At 30.9% G+C, this 14,885-nt stretch overlaps 1 pseudogene; it reads left to right on the top strand.

Annotated features, from left to right (window-relative positions):
• Positions 1-12,358: 12,358 nt before the first annotated feature.
• On the top strand, positions 12,359-13,581 carry LOC108459276 (amino acid transporter AVT6E-like; annotated as a pseudogene).
• The last annotated feature ends 1,304 nt before the right edge of the window (positions 13,582-14,885 follow it).

Raw genomic sequence — 14,885 nt, 5'->3', positions numbered from 1 at the left:
TATTTTTTTATTCTATTTCACAGGCCCGGGCTAATTTCGGCTATTACATCAATTATGTATGCTTATTTCGTGTTTTAATATTTTCAGGATATTAACTCATGTTTAATGTTCTTATTTCAGTGGAGCAAAAGTCCCTGTTTAAGAGTAGATCTAGCATAATTGAGTGGAGTTGCATGCAATCGTAGAAATAAGACGGCATAAATCTACCGGATTAGAGTCAAATCTAATAGGGGAATCCATAGATTGAGCTTATGCGACAATAGAGGTTTTAATTAGAAAGAGATTTCAATTAATGAATCTAAAGTCAATTGTTTTTACTCTCGAAAGAGATATTAACATAATTTAGGGATTTCTACAGATCAAGACACAAGTGAATAAATCGTTTAATTCAGATTCAGAATAATAGGTGGAGTCTAGGTGGATTCTTTCCTGGGTAGTGTCTATCTCATTGATTTTATTCAATTATTTTCTTAATTCATTCTCTGTTGCCTTCTTAGTAATTAGTTTAGTTAATTTTAGATTAAAAACAATCATCCCAATTTATCGGCTAAATAATAGAAAAACAGTAATTACTAGTATTTTTAGTCCTTTTGGATATGATATTCCCTACTCGCCATAGCTATACTATTGTTCGATTATCGTAGTTATAGTTAGTTTAGTGACCATCACACATTCGTTGCCAGAGCAACTAAGACCTTAATTGTAATTTAATTAAACAATTTATACATAATATCAAGTCCATTACATCATTAACACAAGATATATAATAAATTTTAGGGTTAAATGAGCTTATGAAAGTGCTTTTGATAACTCGAGGTTGAATGAGAGCTAAAATGTAAAATTTTAAAATTGTTAGGTTAGCGTCGCGAACTAAAACCCCCGAAGCTTGGCCCACCCCAAATATATATGTTAAATAATAATTATATATTTATATTAAATAACCAACCCAAAAAAAATTATACCCATTACCCAAAACCTAAAAAAAAAATACCAAACTAAATAACCCTACCCAAAATATAAGATTTTGAAAATTAATTAATAAAATAAAATCTTTAGTACATTTATTTGTTTTTTTAATATAATAAAACATTTATTATATTTATGGTAGTATTTTTAATATAAATCTTTTTAATTTGTTAGAAAACTTTTATTTTATCACTTTTTATTTCATTTAGTGTATTATATATAATTTTAAATTACCTTTAAAAAAATTAATCTAAAAATCAAATATGGGTGAGCCGAGTCAGACCATTTATCTTTCTTAGATTGGGTTGGGCTTGGGAAAAAAAGTAAGTCATTTTTTCAAGCTAGGTCAGGCTTGAAAAATTGATCTAGATATTTGCATAGGCTTGGTCTGAACCTGACTCGATCCACGGACACCTTTACTCTCCATCATATAGATATTATATACCTAGACTAATAAAATTTGAAAAATTCATATAAAAATTTACTTATATTAACTTTTAAAACAATTAAAGAACTCTTGAAATTTAAAATTGTATAAATAATTCTATATAATTTAAACAATATGTATAAAATTTTAAATTTTTGTAGTGTATAATATAAATATTTTTATAGTATTAAAATATAGTATATAAATAGTTTACAATATCCAATATTTAGAATACATTATTTCATATTATTTGTGAAATTGTACAAATTTTTAAACAAATTTTTACAAACAAATTCAATATTTTGTAATTATTACATATAAGATAAAACTAGTCTATTTTTCTTTAATAGAAATATGCAAAATAAAATAAAATATACATTTATATGGATTCAAATAAGGATATTAGGTTTAATTTTTAAAAATTGTTGAAAAAAGAATATTTTTACGTTTGTATGGATTTAAAATATGACCAATTCATTTAAAGTTGAAAACTTTAGTTTTAGATTAAATTACATTATTAGCCACTCAACTAATAGTAAGTTTTTGTTGTGGTTGTTGAACTACAAAATTTCCAATTTTATTACCAACATTTTCAATTAATTTTGTTTTGATAACCCTTCTTTAAATTTTTAGCAGAAATGATGATATAACCTTTTTCTTTTATGAACTTAAATTTTTCTACTTAAAAAATTAAAAATTGTAGAACACTTGTGCTTACAACACCACTAAACTAATATTTAGTTACACCTCCTAAATACTCCAAAATAAGAAAATAAAAGAGGAATTAAAAGAAATCAAATAGAAATTTTAATAGTTGATTTGGTGCAAATAATATTTGCAACATAGGTCTTTATATAAACTCAAGGTCCACTATCCTTGTTTTTCTATGTCATATGAGATAGGGGTTTTATATAGACTTATAATCTTTTACCTTTTGTTCCTAGGCAACTTGAGATTCATTCCTTGCTAAGAAAACACTCTAAACTAAGTTAAATTTTATACAACATAAACCACTAACAAAATATAATTTCTACTATACTAAATGGTGATTATAAGTTAGTGTTGCAATTTAACAAGAATTGTATACAAATAATAGAATTTGAAGCCTTACCAGTCATCTAATAATTTCAATTGATGCTATTGAGGCCTTAGTTTAGCTGGCAAAGTTGGATGCCTTAGGTCTTGAATACCTAGGTTCAAGATGTAACTCTCTAAGTTCTATTATGTGTAGGTACTGAGGATTAAATATGTTATTATATTAATTAAAAAAAGGCCATGTCGTCATTCATTAATGATTTAAAGGATAAATCTCAAAATTATACATGAACTTTGATTTGGTTCAATTATAGACATGAAACTTTAATGGTGGTTCAAATGTTTATATGAAACTTTAACTTTGATTCAACCATACACTTTTAAAGAAATAAATAGATCAATTGATCTTTATATTAGATAAATAAAATTCTTTGTGTATGCAATATATAAATATAAAATGATGTTATATCAATAATTATGTTAATAATTTGTGAGAATTGGAACAAATCAAAATTTCATGTATAAAATTGCACATTAGACCAAAGTTCATGTATTTTTTATATTTACCCCAAGATGTAATGAAGAGTAACCAAAGCAAAATTAAATGAAAACATTAATGACGAAATTGCAAATCTTGTAGTTTAGTGACAAAAACAAAAACACACTAATAATTAAGTGATTAATACTATAATTTACATTTTGAATAGAAAAGAATGAAAACAACTTTTTATTGTTTTCTAATTTTCGCATATGTTTATTTTCATTTTTTAAAAACCAATTTTAAAATTTTCACAAATCAGATTTATGCATGGAATACCACTTTCTTTTATGCATGGATACTAACTTTCATTTCCAAGAAATTTATATGTATCTAATGGGGCAAAATGGGGAGGCTTGTAAAATTTTTCATTTAAACCCTTTAAAAATTTTAAAATTTTAAATTAATAAAGGCAAAATTGTAAGTTGGCCTCTCTAAAAATATAAAAATTTAATTTAATCCTTTAAAAATTATAAAAATATAAACTATTAAAATGGTGAAGTTACATTTTACTATCATATAAATTACAAACTAATTCAGCTCCTAAATATTTTTTAGTTTCACCAGTATCGGAGAATAACTTTCGATTCAAACACAAGTTTATAAGCAAGTTCTTCAATATATATCAAGATAGGCACCGTGGCTAAGCAAAGGAGTCCCTACAAAGAAGACCTAGAAATCATCCTACTTTGACTTGTTCTAACTCCACCCATTACTTTAACCTTATTCCTAAGTCTTTGATTTATCAAAATCTTTCATTAGATTCAAGTTTGATACTTTTAGCGCCAAACATTTTACTATTTTTAACTTAACATTGTAGTTTTCCTTTAATGCTAATCTCCTCGATCATATTTTGAAGCTTTGTTAAAAAATGTGTTTCAATTATACCTTAATTTTTAGATTAATCTTTAAAGTTTTTTTTATTAGAAACGACATGGAAACTATAAATTTTATTCTAGTTTATTAAAAAACAATGTAAGCAAATAAAAGCATGTCACATGAAGCACTTTTATTGGATGTTGCATACTTTTTAGGGTAAATTACTTTGGTCATCTAATTTTTAAGGTGCTTTCATGTTGATCATTTAAAATGAAATCTTTGCAATTTTGTCACTCAACTTTTAGGCCGCTTTCATTTTATTCACCTAAGCATTAAATCTCTAACGGTAGTTAACTATGCATGTCATATCATGTTTACAATTTTAAAATTTAATGCTTGAGTGACTAAAATGAAAAGCACTTTAAAAATTAGGTGACCAACTAAATAATTTACACTAGTTTTTAAGTAAAATAATAAAATTATAATTTATGTAACACTTTTTAAAAAAAAAATGCACCTTTAAAAACAATTTAGAAATTGGAGTATAATTCAAACTGGATTCCAATTAGGGGAATTGTCAAAAAACCATTTTATTTGCAAGATATATTATACAATTATGCGAGTGTTTTTATCTTTTTATCTTTTTATAAATCAATAAAAAATTATCTATAATTAGATTTCAACTACGGAAACCATACATATAAAATCAAGAAACTAGGCAGAGAGTGAGGATTATGAAAGCTAGGCATGTGTTGGATCATAATAACATTGTCTCTGAGGTCACAAAACAATTACAATCACGGTTTCTTTTCTAGGTCAAATATCCTAGTTCAAATTTACAAAAAATCATATCAAATATCCTTCTTCTCCAGAATTTATTTTTATGGTTACTTTTATTTTATATATTATCTTTATGTTGTTTGGAAGAAGGAAAAACTTGACGAAGTATGAAGATTTGAATCAAATTGCAGAATTTATTTCTTCCACAGCCACCAAATAAACAAGTGTATTCAACATTACAATTCATTACATCATACATAACACAAGAGCTACTGAAGAAACAAATCATGACAGCATGACAAACAGTATCTAACAAGCGCATGGACTTTGAACACCACAATTTTCAGTTTTGCCTCTAATGTGGATTTTATGGTTGACAAGTTGTAACAAAGAGACCATCCGAAGGGGAATTCCCAAGGATTTTTGGTCACAAAGAAACTCTTCACACACTTCTTTCATTGTTGGTCGAGACTTGGGTTGCAGACTTAAGCAAGTGAATGCTAGTGTAGCAACGTGAACAAAATTTTGTGCAACTAGTTGGCTTGTTGGAAGTGGTAAACGGTTGTCAACACATCAATCAGCTTCATATTTAACAAATAAGTTGGTGATGACAACCATGGTAACACTTCTTCAGGATGCTTTTCTATTAATGTTTCCAAGGCCACCATTCCAAAACTATAGACATCGCATTTTTCGATAACAACCATTGTATAGGCAAGTTCTATCTATGTCAACCAGATAAAAAGAAAACCAATTGTATATTAAATTAATTTTATAAATTCAAAAGAAAATATCAGTAAATGAATCAAAGAAAATCACCTGGAGCTACATATCCATATGTGCCCACAATAATGGTCTGATTGGATGAGTCAAGATCCAGCATTTTAGCAGTTCTAAAGTCAGCTACAAAGGCCTCAAAGTGCAAGTAAGAAAAAACATGTGCTATGCCTTTGATGATATTCACTCTTTTTGTCCAATCCATTTCCACAGCTTCCACTTCATCTCTTAAGTTGCAGAACAAACTCCCTTTTTCCATGTATTCGTAGATCAAAAACATAGACTGTCGGTGTAGACAAAACCCATGAAACTTTACTATGTTTCGATGTCATATTTTTGTTAGAAACTTGATCTCATTCCTGAAACTCTTGTCAAAGGTTGGATTCTCGACTTCAAAGTGATGAAGTTTCTTCAAAGAAACTACTTTACCACAAGGGAATTTTGCTCTATAAACACTTCTATAGCCATCAACTCCAATACAGTATCGAAATTCGAAATCCTCTTTTGCTGCGACAATATCCACGTATGTATCTTTCCATCATAGTTCTATATGGAACACAAATCCCCATTTCATTGGTTGTATACTAGCACGATTATTCATGAGCTTAAATCGTGAAAATAGAAAACATCCCAAAATGGTGAATGCGGATACGATGGTAATAGGGAGGAATATTTTGATATAGTAAGGAAACTTACTGCTATTAACTTTGTCGGTTTCTCGAGAAGGACACATATAGGGTGATAAACCACTATTGCCTTCAAAGGGATTGGAAGAAATCTTGTTACAGTTATTTCCAGCATCGATAATGTGAAGTTTAGTGGCAGACAAGATAGGGACACTACCTGAGAGTTGGTTGAAGCTGAGGTTTAAATTTGATATGTGAAAAAGCCTACCAATTTCTTCAGGGATCGGAACTTTTAATAGATTTGAATCAAGTTCTAAGGTATACAAATTGGATAAATTGAAAATACATGATGGGATTGAACAACTCAATTTGTTTTCGGAGAGGTACAATAAAGTTAAATTTTCTGAATTACAAATTTCTTGGGGAATAGGACCTTTTAATAGATTAGAACCAAGGCTGAAGTACTGCATCTTTGATAAACTACCAATACAAGAAAGGATTGAACCACTCAATTTGTTTTGGAAGAGGTACAATAAAGTTAAATTTGCGAAATTACAAAATTTTTGGGGAATAGGACCTTCTAATAGAGTTGAATGAAGTTGTAAGGTATCCAATTTGGACAATGTACCAAGACAAAAAGGGATTGAACCATTCAATTTGTTTTGGTAGAGGCTTAATGAAGTTAAATTTGCTAAGTCACAAATTTCTTCAAGAATAGGACCTTCTAATAGTTTGAGTCAAGTCTTAAAGTATGCAATTTGGACAACTTACCAAGACAAGAAGGGACTGAACCATTCAATTTGTTTTGGTAGAGGCCTAATGAAGTTAAATTTCCCAAATCACAAATTTCTTGGGGAATAGGACCTTCTAATAGATTAGAACCAAGTCTTAAATACTGCATTTTTGATAAACTACCAATACAAGAAGGGATCAAACCACTCAATTTGTTTTGAGAGAGAGGTACAATGAAGTCAAGTTGGATAAATTACCAATGCAAGAAGGGACCAAACCACTTATTTGATTTTGGTCAAGATAGATTTCTTCCAAAGTGGGCAAACGACAAAAAGCTAGAGGAATATGACCAGTAAATCTATTATTAATGATGTTTAAAAAGCTTATTTTCTTGAAATTTTCAATATTTTTAGAGATTGATCCTTCAAGGTAGTTATTATCAATGTACAGATGTTCCAAATCTATCAAATGGTACAAAGAAAATGGTATTGGACCAAAAAACTTGTTGCTATAAAGATCCAAATAAACCAAATTTGATAAAAAATCCTAATTCTAAAGGAATCTTCCCTGTAAGACTGTTGACACTCAAGTTTAAATTGACAAGGTTCATTAGATTTTCTAGTTGTGGAGGGATGAAACTGTTAATATTATTATTATAGGAAATGTCAAGGTACTTTAATCGGGTTAGGTTTCCTAGAGCAGGAGGTAACTCATCGGATAAACCACAATTGGACAAGTCAAGGTACTTCAATGCGAATAGATCACCTATCTGGTGCGGGATATTTCCATCAAGTTGATGATCACTAAGATCAAGAAGGACAAGATTTGGAAATGAAGAGAAATTCAATTTCCCAAATCTATCTGTTAAAACTAAGAATGAAGATGAATGACAAAGATAGAAACTTGAGCTTGAAGCTCGATGGTCGTTAAGCAAACAACATAAATCAGATATGAAGCTTGAGCAATTTGCTTGAGTAAAAAACCAGAAAAAATGAAGAAGAAAATGTGTATATTCATTAACTTGCAATTAAGGCATAATGCCATTACATATTTCAGGGCTGATAAAAAACAAACAAATTTCACCTAAACATCTACCTACTACCACTAATTACATTGGAACCTGTTAAACTAAACTTGCACACTTGGTAAAGTTGATTTATCATCTCAAATGTCAACAAGAATACATCAAGTGCAGTAACAACTTAGTTCTAGTTTAACTAAGTTACAAAACATCAATTGAAGTAACAAAATAAATTGAAATTAAACAGCTATATCAAATTCAGCAGCAACTGCATGGTTCGTGAAGCTTCTCTGCTCCTTGGCTACATCATGTGCTACATGCAGGCCAACTTCAAAATTCCTTATTGGCTTGCACGCAGCATACTCCCATTTTAGTTCTCAAATGCATGAACTTCGACACACTAAGGGGCTTTGTTAAGATATCATCAAGTTGTTCTTCAAAACTGCAATGAATTAGCTTCACCTTTTGATCTTGTTTCATCTTCTTAACAAAGTGAAACTTAATCTTGAAGTTCTTTATTCTCCCATGGAACACTAGATTCTTTACATTGCAACAGCAGACTAGTTGTCACATTTAATCTCTGTTGCTCCTTTTTAGTGTAGATTCAAATCGGTCATTATCTTTCTTAGCCAAATGGCTTGGTTGACAGCTCTTGCAGTTGCCACATATTATGCTTCAGCAGTTGATTGAGCAACAACATTTTGCTTCTTCGAACTCCAAAAAAATTTGGCTGAACCAAGGGTAAACAGATACCCTGAGGTGCTTTTCATGTCATTTATCGATCCAACCCAATCACTATCAGTATAACCAAGCAGTTTCATGCCATAAACCTTGGTGAACTTTACTCCAAAGCTCAGTGTGCCTTTGATGTACCTGAGAAATCTTTTGGCAGCTTGTAAATGCTTCCCATTGCAACAATGCATGAATCTAGATAACAGACTCACAGTAAACATGATATCCGGTCTAGTAGCTGTCAAATAGAGCAAGCATCCAACCAAACTCTTATAGGTTGATTCACAAACCTTCTCAAAATCACCTTGACATGATAGCTTTTTTCCAATAGCAACTGGTGTGCTTGTTGCTTGCAGTTCAACATGGAGAATTTGTTCAAAATCTTTAAGGAAAAAGCCTTTTGACTTAGGAAGATCCCTTACTCAGTTTGAGACACTTCCATGCCAAGGAAGTAGGACATTTGTCCCAAGTCTGACGTCTCAAACATATTTTCCATTTTCCTTTTGAAATTAGCAAGCATGGCATTATTGCTTCTTATTACAAGTAGTTCATCAAAATACAAGGACACTATGAGCTGTGTTTCAACACATTATTTCTTCACATACAAAGTAGGCTCACTAATTCTTCTCTCGAACTCCAAGCTTGTATCACCCCTAACCCGTATCCATCGCCGGACTAGGGTTAAGAGGCATTATCGAACATATCAAAATATTTCACATTCATTTCACAACATCATAGCGTCATAGTCAAACATCAACATAAAGTCCCTTTATTAGGTCAACGAGACCTTAAACATGCATTAGGAATAGATCAGGACTAAACCGAACATATTCAAAATTTTTAGAACTTAGCAAAATTTCTCAATTCTGTTGAGGTCACACGCCCGTGTAACTAGGCCGTGTGCCTTACACAGGCATCAGACATACCCATGTAGTCCAGCTGTGTCAAAACAGAGCATACATACTAACTTTCACCCACGGCCAACAGACACGCCCGTGTGCTATGGCTGTATGGTTCTTAGCTAGCTACTGACTTTAGCCCATGGCCATATAACACGCCCATGTGCTATGGCCGTGTGATCTTAAGAGGGTACTGCTTTGCATACACAGCCACAAGGTATGCCCGTGTTCCCTGATCGTGTAGCACAATGCAGGCTTGGTTTAAGCCAATTTGCCACCCCTTTTTTAGTCAACCTATAAGCAAAGAATCAAACTTATATGTACAATCCAATCAACCAATTTTTATGCTAAAACACACATTATTCATACCTTAATATTATCAACCATTTACATACCTATAAACCTTACCTATTTATACTAAAACATAATGTAAGATTATATCAAAATCATCATTCAATTTCATACCATGAACTCACCAAACTTACCATTTCCTTTATCCAACTAAACATACCACAATTGCAAATTAACATCGCATATCATAAACCATTATCAACTATGAGTTCAAACACAAATTAGCCAAATCACATGGCTAAGTATATACATCACAAAACATACTTCCACAACTACTACCCTATACATGCCATACTTCAAATATATCACTACATGAAAATAGGTCTTTAGTGGCGTTTTATCAAAAAACGCCGCAAAAATTTTAAAATACAGAGCAATAGTAGTGTTTTAAGAAAAACGCCATTAAAAACAGAGCAACAGCGGCGTTTTAGTAAAAAACGCCGCTAAAAATAGAGCAATAGCGGCGCTTTTGGTAAAACGCCTCTAAGAACCAGAGCATTAGCGGCGCTTTTGGTAACACGCCGCTAAAAACCAGAGCATTAGCGGTGCTTTTGGTAAAACGCCGCTAAAAGTCATTTAACCCCTAAACCCCAAAAAAAATCATAAACACTAATTTATAACCCCTAAAACAATAATTATTAAAATTTATGGTTATACAATATATTAAATATTTTCTTCTATAATCGTAAAAGAGATAGTATTGAATTTAAAATATTAAATTAATTATCATTATAGTTTAAGATATATGATTTAGGGTTTAAGCAGGTTTATGAGTTAACTATGGTTTAAGATATACAGTTTAGGAGTTAACTAGTATTTGAAGGTTTATGATGAATTATGGGTTTAAGGATTATGATTTAGGGTTTAAATGTTAGGGTTGAAGTTTACAATGGGACAATTATTAACTTCTTAAGAGATAATTTCCTTTCCAGATTCTTACATGGGATGCTATTAAGAAAGGGTGATTTTGAATGTGGAATTAGCATTTGTTGAACTATGTATAATTTCCAAGCTTATATAACATTGAAATATCTTATAGAGTGGACGTTATAACTAGAGTGTTCCAATAAAGAAATTGTTTTATTAAAGTTATGTAACTTTGTATAAATAATAATGCTATTGTGTATTTTTATCTATTTTTTGTTTAAATATATTTAGATTAAATAGAATGTCTCAAATAAAATATGTTAAAAATTAAGTTTAGGTTAAGGGTTTAAGGAAATGATACTATTAGCTAGAAATTAACTAAAGAACATTTGGATTTTACTAATATTCATGCTATTTTGTATATACTCATATTATTTAATATAAGAATATAAACATATATATATATGTGTTTTAATTTGTACTACACTAACATTGGCCACACGAATTCCCAAAAATATGTTTACGATTATGGTTTAGGGTTAACAGCTTTTAAAATACTTTATAGTTTGGGCTTTATGGTCTAGGAGTTATGGTTGGTTTAGGGGTTACCGAATGGTTTTGGGGTTCAAAGTTTGGGGTTAGGGGTTTTGTGCTTGTGGTCTAAGGTTTAGGGTTTAGAGTCTCAAGTTTAGGGTTTTAAATTTAGAGTATAATTTTGGATTTTAATTTAGAAGATAAATGTATATAAGATAAATATATATAAATTATTATTTTAATATATATATATATATATATATATATATGAAAAGTGGTTTAGTGTGCAATTGTGTACATGAACTGTAATTTGATCTAGATCTTGTAAATTAATATTTACATGTTATTGATATATATAATAAATAGCATCATGTTTTTATTTAAATAATTTATATGCATACATAATATGTATTTTAAAATGTGTATTAAATCAAAATTAAAGTTTCAACTATAGTTAGGGTTTAGAGTGTAAGTTTATGGTTTGAGGTTTAAAGTTTAAGGTATATTATTGAATATTGAACCAATATTTAGAATTTTATGAGATTCTTGCGAATGTGTACTAAACCTAATATAATTATATGAAATATATATTTTGTACTACACTAACATTCATCACAAGAACATTATTTAGATATAATTTAAAAGAAATTCTAAATATATAGTTTTAAATTTTGATCAATTTTTATAAAATATTAAGGTATTAGCGGCGTTTATACATAAAACGCCGCTAAGGATCGGAAATAGCGGCGTTTTTCTAGAAAATGCCATAAAATTTCGTTATACATTACAGTAAAACGGCGTCGTTTCCTATGAATAGTAGTGGCTTTAGCGGCGTTTCTATAATAAACGCCACAACTCATATTAGAACGGCGTCATTTTATAGTGCAGATAAAAGAGGCGTTAGTGGCGCTTTGCTGAAAACGCCGCAAAAGGTCTCATTACCGGCGCATTGCTGAAAACGCCACAAAATTTCCTTATTTGAAATGGCGTCATTTTTTCTCTCCTGAGGTTTATGCCCTTTACCCGAAATCAGTTTCATTTTTTGCTAAGTCATTTTCCCCCATTTCGTCTCTTTCTTCCCTAAATCCCTAAAAAAAAAAAACACCTCTTTCTTTTTCCCCATATCATCCCCTAATTCCCCAAACCCGAAATCCCTAACATTTTCCCCAAGTCCCTTTTTTTCCCTTATTCTGTTCCCCCATCCCCAAAATCCCTAACTATTTCCCTTTCCTCTCGTCGACAGTCATATGCTTCATGGGTTTGAAATGGTTAGTTTTTGAGTCCCCTTCAGATTAATGTGTAGTTATCAGACATTTGCCTTTTTTTTGTTTGAAATGGATTGAAATGGGTTTGATCTCGATGATTATACCCTTGTTTTAAGTAAACCCAATACCGGTCCGGTGTTTCGGTGTTTTTTTAACTTAACCACCACAATTATTGGTGCTGGAATCATGGCTTTACCTGCTACTATGCAGGTTTTGGGGCTTGTTTTAGGGATTTTTTTGATAATCCTGATTGGGATTTTGTCTGAAATTACTGTCGAGATGTTGATTAGGTTTGCGGTTTCTTGTAAAGCTAGATCTTTTGGAGAAGTTGTGCAAATTGCAATGGGGAGAACTGTTAGGGTTTTGTCTGAGATTTGCATAATTGTCAACAATACAGGTGTCCTGATAGTTTATTTGATTATTATGTGTGATGTTATGTCCAGTTCGGTTCATCATATTGGGGTTCTCGATCAGTGGTTAGGACATGGTTATTGGGATCATAGGAAGTTATTGGTTTTGGTTGTTATGGTTGTTTTTCTTGCTTCACTTTGCGTGTTAGATAGGATTGATTCATTGAGCATGACTTCGACTGCTTCGGTAGCTCTCGCTGTTGTTTTCGTTGTGGTTTGCTTTGTTGTTGCATTCATTAAGCTTATTGAAGGGAAGATAGAGGCTCCAAAGATGAGCCCAGATTTTGGATCGAAAATGGCAATTTTGGATTTACTAGTAGTTATCCCTATTATGACTAATGCATATGTTTGCCATTTCAATGTTCAACCTATATACAATGAGCTCGAAGGGCGATCTCCTCAAAAGATGAATCGGTGGGAGGATCACAACCGCTCTTTGTGTTGTGGTCTATGCTCAACAAAGAATATCGTGGTCTTTGCTCTTCTGAAAGGACACTTGAAGGTGATGTTTTGACCAATTTTGATAGGAATCGGAAATTCGTTTTAGCACCGCTTTGAATTATATTTGCTCTTCATTTGGTTCGGTTTTCCTGTTATTCACTTTTCCTTACTGACAACCTGTGGATAACTTGGTGTTTGAGGATCAGCTCTCTCACGGAAAGTAAAAAGGTCTTTGGCATTAACAAGAATATTGTTAGTGCTTATATATATTGGATCTACTATGATCCCAAATATATGGACAGCTTTCAAATTCTTTGGAGCAACAACAGTTGTTTCCTTAGGTTTTATGTTCCTGCTCTAATTGCATTGAGGATAAGTCGCAAGAAGAGAGCATGAGCTTGAGCAGGTAGAAAAATTTTTGTCGTGGTTAATGTTAATACTGGTGTGATAGTTAGCATTCTTTGGGATAATCGGAATATTTATACCAAATTGCAGTGATAATATGTATACAATGTAACTTACTGTCTTTTAATGGTATTGAGCTTGGTCCTATTTCTCCTGTTAATATTATACCAAATTGCTGGCTATTTTTTTATCATTTTATTTGTTTATTCCCACCTGTTATTAGCAAATATAATTAATATTATACCGATCATTAAATGTTGTTTTTTTAGAACTCATTTGATTGTTTTGTCGACCGAAATGACTTCATTCTTCAAATGCAATGAGTAGGAAGTCTCTCGACATTATTAGAGATCAATCCCAAGCATCTCTAAATAAACCCTCATGAAAACATTTCCAATTCAATCAAGGTAAACATTGTCTTCCCTAACATTTATGTTTCTTTCAACATGTTTTTCCTTTTATGTTTTCAATGTTTAATTAACATTTAATTACATTCCTAAATTTTTAATGTTTTTCCTAACATTTAATTAACATTTTAATTACATTCCTAAATTTTAAGCTTATTTCATCCACTCTTTTTTGTGTTTTGTCTCAATTTGGCTTCCTTCGTTAAGTTTCCTATAGAAGCTTACTTATCTTTTATTTTCAAGAAACAGATTTAGGTAATGGAAGATGTATGCCTGTGTGTTTGTGTCTCTATATATGTATGTATTTGGTACTAGATGAAAGCTTTACTCCAGTTTTGAAATATAGACCAAGTTTTGCATACATTGATCAATTTTTGGTTCTTTTCCTTTGAATACATGGTTCTCTTGATACTAAATACTCAGGTAGTTTCTGCATATTCTATGATTCTTATTAGATAAGTTATATATCAACAGTTATGTTAGTTTCCATCAAGGCCTCTGTAAACATAAAGTTGGTATTCTGGTTAGGAGAAGTTAATGTTTATGAGTTTTGTGGAGTATGATTCTGCACATGCAAAGTTGGTTTGTTTAAAGCTGTGCATTTTCATGTTTACATAATAATGGTGATTCTATTTTGGTTTTTTAGATGTTCTTTTAGCTTGTTTTCATGTTTCTATCCAACTTATGTGTTTAGTGTGGACTTAGATTGATTTAAGAGTTTAATGCTGCCTTGTTGCTCATGTTTTATATAAAAAAATTGTTATATTTTGTTTGAAAATGCTTTTCAATTTCTAATTATAAAATGAGATGTCAATTGAAGGTAATAAATGCTATGGTGAAGGAAGAAAATGGC

Source organism: Gossypium arboreum, chromosome 9, assembly GCF_025698485.1.
Source record: "Gossypium arboreum isolate Shixiya-1 chromosome 9, ASM2569848v2, whole genome shotgun sequence".
NCBI lineage: Eukaryota > Viridiplantae > Streptophyta > Magnoliopsida > Malvales > Malvaceae > Gossypium > Gossypium arboreum.
Note: the sequence above shows the minus strand (reverse complement) of the source record. Positions and strands in the feature narration are given on the sequence as shown.